General features: G+C 43.7%; 1 long non-coding RNA gene across 1 annotated transcript; it reads right to left on the bottom strand.

The window, feature by feature from the left end:
- Positions 1–293: 293 nt before the first annotated feature.
- LOC102399535 lies at positions 294–8,978 on the bottom strand. Its single transcript, XR_327060.3, has 3 exons — positions 8,640–8,978; positions 1,404–1,551; positions 294–353 (listed from the first exon to the last, which is right to left on the bottom strand). It is a non-coding gene; the product is annotated as an uncharacterized LOC102399535 (long non-coding RNA).
- Between the last annotated feature and the right edge of the window lie 7 nt (positions 8,979–8,985).

The following is an 8,985-nucleotide window of genomic DNA, read 5'->3' as shown; positions in this document are numbered from 1 at the left end:
TTTGAACTGTGGTGTTGGAGAAGACTCTTGAGAGTCCCTTGGACTGCAAGGAGGTCCAAAAGTCCATCCTAAAGGAAATCAGTCCTGAATATTCATTGGAAGGACTGATGTTGGAGCTGAAACTCCAATACTTTGACCGCCTGATGCGAAGAGCTGACTCATTGGAAAAGACCCTGATGCTGGGAAAGATTGAAGGCAAGAGGAGAAGGGGACGACAGAGGATGAGATGGTTGGATGGCATCACTGACTCAATGGACACGAGTTTGAGTAAACTCCGGGAGTTGGTGATGGACTGGGAAGCCTGGCGTGCTGCAATTCATGGGGTCGCAAAGATTCGGACACAACTGAGTGAACTGAAAAGAAGAAATACAAAAGGTCAACAGAAGTTTTATAAGTAAATATTTACAAGACATAATACCCAGTGTTCATAAAGATATGTGGATTATAGGCACTTTTTTCAGTGCTGATAGAAGTATAAATACGTATTGCAAGGATACAGTGTTGTTTGTAATAGCACACACATAAAAATTTAAGTGTTAGTCATGCCTGACTCTTTGCAACTCCATGGACTGCAGCCCCACCAGGCTCCATCTGTCCATGAGATTTTCCAGGCAAGGACACTGGAGTGGGTTGCCATTTCCTTCTCCAGAGGATCTTCCCAACCTAGGGATCAAACCCGGTCTTCTGCACTGCAGGCAGATTCTTTACCAACTGAGCTACGAGGGAAGATTTAGGAATGATCTAAATATACAGAGGAGCCTGGCAGTCCATGGGGTTGCAAAGAGTTGGACACGACTTGGTGACTAAACCACCAAATATCCAGTAGTGGAGTACAGATCTTTTTCAGCTTCTGATGGTGGTAGGTCCTGATAAACTCATCACGGTTGAAAATATCATGAGTTGAAAATCCATTTAATACTTCCAGCCTACCAAACACCATAGCTGAACCTAGCCCACCTTAATTAAAAATGTTCAGGGGACTTCCCTGGTGGTTCAAGTGGTTAAGAATCCACTTTGCAGTGCAAGGAATGAGGGCTCAATCCCTGGTCTGGGAACTAAGATTCCACATGCTGTGGAGCAACTCAGCTCCTGCACTGCACTTACTGAGCCCTTGAGCCACAATTAGACTGGTGCCACAGCGAAAAATGGAAGATCCCCCATGCTTCAAGCCAATGCAGCCAAATAAATAAACAAATAATAAAAACTTTAAAAACACACACACACAAAAGACTAGAAAGGGAAACAAGTTTTTTTTTTTAAGTGTTCAGAACACATTAGCTGACACTTGGACAAAATTATCTAATGTGAAGCTTATTTTATAATAAAATGTTTAATATCTAATGGAGTTTATTGAAAACTGGACTGAAAGTGAAAAACAGAACGGTTGTAAGTGCACCGTTTACCTCCTGACTGCCTGGCTGATGGGAGCTGCCGCTCACTGGCTCTGCCCAGCATCGCAAGAGGATGTATCACCCAGAACGCCACCAGCCGGGGAAAAGATCAGGATTTGAAGTAGGGTTTCTGCCGGATGCATATTGCTTTCACACTGTCCTAAAATTGAAAAATCATAAACTGAACCATCAAAAGTCAATTAGGATACCGTCTGACATAAAATATTCTTTGGTATGATCAAACTATGGACTACTATATGGCCTCTAAAAGCAGAGAAAGACCAAAATACAGAGAAAGATCTCCAGAGCATAACTGGGTATTTATGCATAAAATGGGGCTTCCCAGATGGCTCAGTGGTAAAGAATCCTCCTGCCAGGAGATGCAGGTTCTATCCCTGGGTTGGGAAGATCCCCTGGAGATGGACATGGCAACCCACTCCAGTATTCTTGCCTGGGAAAGCCCATAAACAGAGGAGCCTGGTGGGCTACAGTCCATGGGGTCTCAAAGAATCAGAAACTAAGCAACTGAGCGTGCACAAACATGCATAAAATACTATGTAAATGTAGTGCACTGTGTTAGTCCCTAGCACCACTCACTGCCATTTAGTGCAGTGGATTAGATATGCCCATAAAATGCTATGTAAGTACTGTGGGCTAACTGACTGCATCACTGGAGGGCTTCCCCATCAAATGCTGAACTCTAGACCCAAGACGTAAATGTACTTAGATTGGGGCACTGAGGGCAAGGAAAAAGAGAAACCAGATGACAAGCAGAGTGAAGATTTTCACAGGCATTTGAAAATATGTGACTGACACTAAGGAGAGAAACCCAAGTGTGGAGAGAAGAGATCTGGAGACTAGAGATGGCTGTTGAGAGTGACCTCTCAAAGCAATGTATCTCCATGGGGGACTGGGTTGGAGGAAGATATCCGAGTCTTGAACATTATTACATTTTGAACATAAACCGTTTGACTGGCTTTCTGGTGTAGATCTAAAAATGCTTAGCTGGGCCAAATATTTTTGGCTAGTGGAAAATGGATAAAAACTACATATCAGTGGTTATAAAATCGGAGGGATGAGGATCACACCTTTTATTGGAATATTGTGTGTGGGAGGGTTGTCCACAAGAGGGTTATGTTTAGGGGACTTCCTTGGTGGTCCAGTGGCTAAGATTCTGTGCTCCCAGTGCAGGGGGCCTGGGTTCGATCTCTGGTGGGGAACTAGATCCACATGCCACAACAAAGATCGAAGCTCCCATGTGCCTCAGCTAAGACCCAGTGCAGCCAAATAAATATTTTTTTAAAGGATTGTTATGTTTAGCAGAAAGAAGATGGGGTTAAAAAAATAGCTTAAGAAATATTCCGTAGGATCCCTTTTCCCTTAGAATTGCCTGCAAAATGTACAAACGTATCTTTTTCTGGGGAAAGGATTTATGGTATGGAAGTCTTCACTTCCTCCAAGGGATCCAGATTCAAAAAAAGATTAAGAACTGGTGGTGGTAGACCAGGAGAAGAGAAGCTGCTAAAGACCCAGCTCAGGGAATGCACCAGAACTCAGCAGGAAGACAACACGAAAAGAGGGCAGGAAGTGACCGTGGCATTGTGAGAAACTTGAGGGTGTAAGACACATTAATTAATGGTAGCTACATTATAATAGTTGTACTAGTTAATGTCAGTTTTATAAAACAAGCGTTTATGTTTGTTGTAATATGTAAGACTTGCACCAGAAGGCTTGTCATTTTCACCTGTGTAATTATCACTTTGTTGAGTGAAGGAATTACCATGAACTCAATGTAGCCAATGGGGAAGGGTCCTAATATAAAAGTATACGGGAGCTGGTATATAGACAAGACTGAATGCCTGAGCTACCAGCGTGGGAACAGGGGAGCTACTGAAGCTAGGCAGAGATTATAATCTCTTTAGCAAGAATGGACATGCACGGAGAACCTGAGTACCAATCAAAACAAAACTGGGTGTCCAGGATATGGGAACAGTCAGAACACTCCTATTTTTATACCCAAATTTCTCATATATGTACACTTCCATATTTTACTTAAGGGTTTATAATCTGTTTTCCCAGGCTTCCTCCTTCTATTAAAGGTATTTTTTAGCTCTCTTTTGCTTATCATAAACAGTGTAGACTGTTGTTACTTTTTTTTTTTTTTTAATTTTGACTGAACTGGCTCTTCCTTGCCAAGGCAGCAGATGCAGGTTCAGTCCCTAGTTTGGGAACTAGGAGCCCACACGCCACAGAGCAGGAAGCCTAAGTGCACGTCTGTCCAGCTAAGCCCACTGGAATGTCAGTCAAGAACAAACACCAGAGTCCAGGATGTTCAGAAAATTCCGGAATGAAGGACAGCAAAAGAAATCTGTCCTCATGAAAGTCATGCACTTAAAGCAATGCATAAAGAAGCACCAAAAAAGACATTCTGAACAAGATTTAATACAGGGATTAAACTATATGCCTCTACTACAAGTTGGCTTGGAAGCTTTTTACCACCCATAGTGACAAGTGTCTGTGTGTGATTGTGCTTGAGGGTCCAAGGAGGGGATTTGTGGAAATCTGCAGCGGGTATTTTTGTTTTTCTTTGCAGGGGGTATTTTTGGTTATCACAATGTGGGGGTGAGAGGTTATGCTACTGGCATTTAGTGGGTAAAAAGCATGTCATTTAGACATTCTATGATTTTTTTTTTTTAAGTTTCATAAAAAGCCCAGGTGTTCAGGAGGTGGTACTTACGGAGATCCTTCTTAATAGAATAAAGACACTGTTTTGATCTTAGAAAATAACACTCTGCACCATGTCTACTCAATTTATTATTGTATAGCTCCTTCGAAAATAATGAAACCAGTTGCAAATAGCATAGGGTGTTAGAGACTCCTATTAACAGAGTTAGGGAAAAAACCAGTAAGTTGACAGAGGCACATGAAATTCAGAGATCCCACTGGATCTCATGAACAAAGGCTGTTTTAAAATGACTTATTTCCAGCCTATATATTTAAACATTTTGGGCACAAAGAGAAGCATTGTGAAAGGAGGGTTACTTTTTTTTCTATTTTATTCTGAGGCCATCCTCAGAGATGCGCCCCAACACTGCCCTACAGACTGTTGTAGTATTTCTCTTCTACCTTATCCTTTTCCCATTGCTGATTAAAGGATAGGGTCTCCTCCTAGGTTGGTTTTGTGCTTTTTTTTTAAGTATTAGAGGTTGATTTTTTCCTCATTTAGTGAAATTTCATGGTAGAAAAGATGTTTCTATGATAACTTTGTCATTAGCTATATACCCTATTGCATTACAGAAAATTGTTTTTTAAAAAGCCCAACTTATTTGTGAGAAACCACACATTCCTTATTTTCATACCCCAATTTTTCATATCTGTACATTCCCGTATTTTAAGAGCTTATAATCTGTCTTTCCAGGCTTCCTCCTTCTATTAAAGATATTTCTCTCATTTGCTTATCATGAACAGTCTAGCCTGTTACTACTTTTTTTAAATTTTGGCTCCCCTGGGTCTTCCCTGCCAAGGGTAGGGGACACAGGTTCGATCCCTAGTTGGGAAATTAAGAGTCCACATGCCACAGGGCAACCAAGCCCATGAGTGGCAACTACTGAGCCTGTTCGCAGTCGGTTCAGCCTGTGCTGCTACTGAACCCGTGCTTCACAGCAAGAGAACCAGAGAAAGCTGACGTCCCCTGCATTGGAAGGCGGATTCTTAACCACAGTGGACCACCAAGGAATGCATTTTTATTCACCTAACGTCCATCTATCTCTCTGCTCTTTGTCTTCCTAGACTTTTGTACTGTGTAACTCTCTTAAAACCCGAACTTATATTCATTATCAGTGTCTTATCTGCAAAGAGGAAGAAGGAAGGTAATGAGGTTGGGAGCTTCAGCATAAGGAAGGGCGTGGGTCGCAGGGGGAATGCAATTGAGGGTTGACAATGGGATTGTAAAAGGACAATCAGTGGCAACTGGACAGCCTGACTTAGTATTGGGATGGTCACCCTGGCTCCCTGACTCTCCCCAACAATGTGGGGTGCCCCGAAGATGAGAAAACACAAATAAAGGGGGCCAGGGCTGATGACAGGCCTGGTGAAGCTGGGCCTGTCACTCTTCTGCTTAGAATCCTTCAAAGGCTTTCCATTCCTCAGATGACCATCACGAGTCTCCACCATCTGGCATTGCCCATTTCTTTGGCCTCTTGTTCCATTCTCCTCATGGCTTTCAAGTCCCATACCCTGGCCAAGTTCTTCATCCTTGTGGCTTTTGCATATACTGTTCCTTTTATCCGGAGAAGGCAATGGCACCCCACTCCAGTACTCTTGCCTGGAAAATCCCATGGACGGAGGAGCCTGGTAGGCTGCAGTCCATGGGGTCACTAAGAGTCGGGCATGACTGAGCGACTTCACTTTCACTTTTCACTTTCATGCATTGCAGAAGGAAATGGCAACCCACTCCAGTATTCTTGCCTGGAGAATCCCAGGGACAGAGGAGCCTAGTGGGCTGCCGTCTATGGGGTCGCCCAGAGTCGGACAGGACTGAAGCGACTTAGCAGCAGCAGCAGCAGTTCCTTTTATCTGTCATCTCCTATTCACAGCTCCACCCTTTGCTTAGCCTCTCCTGATCTTCACATCCAATCAGAGCACTCCATCGTCTTTAACCATATGCTTTACTTGTCTTGCATGTAACTATTAAAATTCTTGATTGTGATACTTGGAAACAGTTCCATGGAGGCAGGTACTTGGCTTATTTTGTTGATTACTAAATTCCTAGCACCTGGCCTAGTGCCTATTGCCGGCAGGATCATTCATTCACTTTCAATAAATTCACTGAATGAATGGCAGGAAGAATTATGGGACCTGGGGCACATTTTTTGTTAGTTTTTAACTACATCCCCATTTTCTCTTTTGTGAATTGCAGATAATAACTACCAACCTCTGAAATGCCATGTAGATTAAAAGAGGATGTATTATATATACATGGTATGGGCCTCCTAGGTGACTCAGTGTTAAAGAATCCCTCTGCCAAGCAGGAGACATGGGTTTGATCCCTGGGTTGGGAAGACCCCCTGGAGAAGGAAATGGCAACCCACTCCAGTACTCTTGCCTGGGAAATCCCATGGACATGTCACGAGAGTGTATGTTCCTCGGTTCTTTGTCTCGCTCGTCACAATAAAGATTTGGAGCGACGGACATTAAAGCCCTCGGCGCGTCACAGCTCTTGGGTCTTGGACAAACCGTGTTATAACTCTTAGGCAAATCAGTGTTACAGCTCTATTTTATTTAGAACTTAGCAGGAGAATCCATCCTGGAAGCGTGAGGGGGTGCCAACCCAAAGACTTGAAAAGAGAGTGGAGGAGCATGCGGGGGAGGGAGGGAGAGAGAGAGAGAGAGAGAGAGAGAAAGAGCCCACCCACCTGGGAGAGACAGAGAGCAAGAAAGCGCTTTGGCTCCTCCTTTTATACGTTTTTTTCCTCCACCTGGGCCTGCCCTATGCAAATTGGGCTTAGCCAGGAGGACTGTTTGTTCCACCTGAAGTCTTCACTCTGGTCCTCGGACCTTCCTTTGTTCTATTTTCGCGGGCTTTTCCCTTGCTTGTCTTTTAGCCACCGCGATTTTGGACTCCTTTTCCCTATTCTACCTACCTAACAGACAGAAGAGCCTGGTGGGCTACAGTCCATGGAGTCTCAAAAGGTCAGGCATGACTTAGCGATTACGTACAGTAGCACACTTATCATGGTGCCTGGCAAATAGTAAGGACTAGGAAATGTGAGTTATTACAATCATCATTAAAAATAAGCTCTATGAGCAAGCAGAACTCTCATTCATCGCTGGTAGGAATGCAAAAATGCTAACAGCCCACTTAGGAAAACCGCTGGCCAGTTTCTCATAAAGTTAAATACAGGCTTACTATGCAATCCAGCAAGACCACTTCTAGGTTATTTACCCAAGTGAAATGAAAACTTACATTCACGCAAAATCCTGCTGTATTCATAATCGCCCCAAACTAGGAACAACCCCAGTGTCTTTCAACCAGGGAATAAAGAGACTGGATTACCACTCAGCAAGAAGAAATAAACTACCGACCCATGCAACAATGTGGATGACATGCAAATGCATCATGTTATGTGAAAGAAACCAACTCAAAAGGTGACATATTGTATGATTCCATTTATATGACATTCTGCAAAAGTTAAACTATAGGGACAGAAATCTGGCCAGTGGTTGCCAGGGGAGCAGGTGGGGCATGAGAGAATGTGGGGTGAGGTGGGGTGGTGGTGATGGAACTGTCCTAGGATTTGATTGTGATGGTGGGTACATGATGATATGCATTTATTAAAACTCATGGCATTCTAAACTAAATAGATGGACTTTAGATATATATATATATATGTATTTCTTACTGTATATAAAAAATGAAAAACATCCAAGAGAGATAGATATAATTATCATTTTCTTTTAAAAAATATACTGATTATAAAAGTGTTACAGGTTCATAGACAATTTGGGAAAATCTGCAAAGAATACATTGAATCCCCTGCAGAAAAGGAGTATTTCTTATCATTTTTATAGACACAAAATACACAAACTGGGATCATGCTGTGTATTTTTGCTTTCTGATATTATGAGTGTTTTCCCATGTCATTAAATAAATTTCAAAACCATGATTTTGAGTCAATAATATTCTAGTAAATAACTGACTTACATGTTTAAGTCTTCCTTTACTACAATTTTGATTATTAAAAAAAAGCTCATTGGGGCCAGGGATGCTGCCATCTTGGTTTCACAATGTTTAACAGGTAAAACAAACTCATCCTTTGGCTGCAATGATCTCATTGTGGCTGGAGGAAAAGTGGTTCCACAGGGTGACTTTGCTTTTTCCTCTGCGGTGCAGAGGGTTGGACACCCTCTTACTAACCTGTATTACTAGCTTAAATTTGCATAGTGCTTTTAATATTTCTCTCTCCCCACCTCCTTGCCGGGTAAACTGGGTCGATGGAGTAATTTGTTCAAGATTATACAGCTCATCATTTGTGGACTGTGACAGACTGTAGATATTCAAGAGTCCCAGAAAGTCAACATTTCCCCAGGGTGGGTCACTGCCTAATCTGACTCTCCCCTCCCGTCCCCCTCAAGAAGGAACCTGCAGACACACCCTGAAAACTGCCCAGAGGCTTGACACACGGGGAACTAATATCAAGTGCACGCTGTTCCATCCTACAAATTGTCCTCGGCAACATCGCCACTTACCAGCTGGGGGTCATTTCTCCCCCGATGGCTGGGGGGACACCTAGTGCCACTAGGCAAGGGACTTCTGAGAGCAGATGGATCGCCAGCCTCGAGGCCCGGGAGGGTTGCTGTCATTCGATCGCGACGCTGCCGGGGCGCACCCTCACTGGGGGAGGAGGGGTGGTCCTGCTGGGCCTTCCCCAGCGCCAGGGCCCGAGTAGGGGGGCGCCTTCTGAGAGGTGAAGCGGGTCCCCATCATCTTAAGGAGAGACAGGGGCCACCGAACTACAGGGCTGCTCGGGGGTACTCTCGGGAGGTGGTAGGAATGCCTAGTCCAGGCCACCAGAGGTCAGTCCTCCGCTATCCC

The sequence above is a fragment of the Bubalus bubalis genome, chromosome 3, assembly GCF_019923935.1.
Source record: "Bubalus bubalis isolate 160015118507 breed Murrah chromosome 3, NDDB_SH_1, whole genome shotgun sequence".
NCBI lineage: Eukaryota > Metazoa > Chordata > Mammalia > Artiodactyla > Bovidae > Bubalus > Bubalus bubalis.
This window is presented reverse-complemented; position numbering and strand designations above follow the sequence as displayed.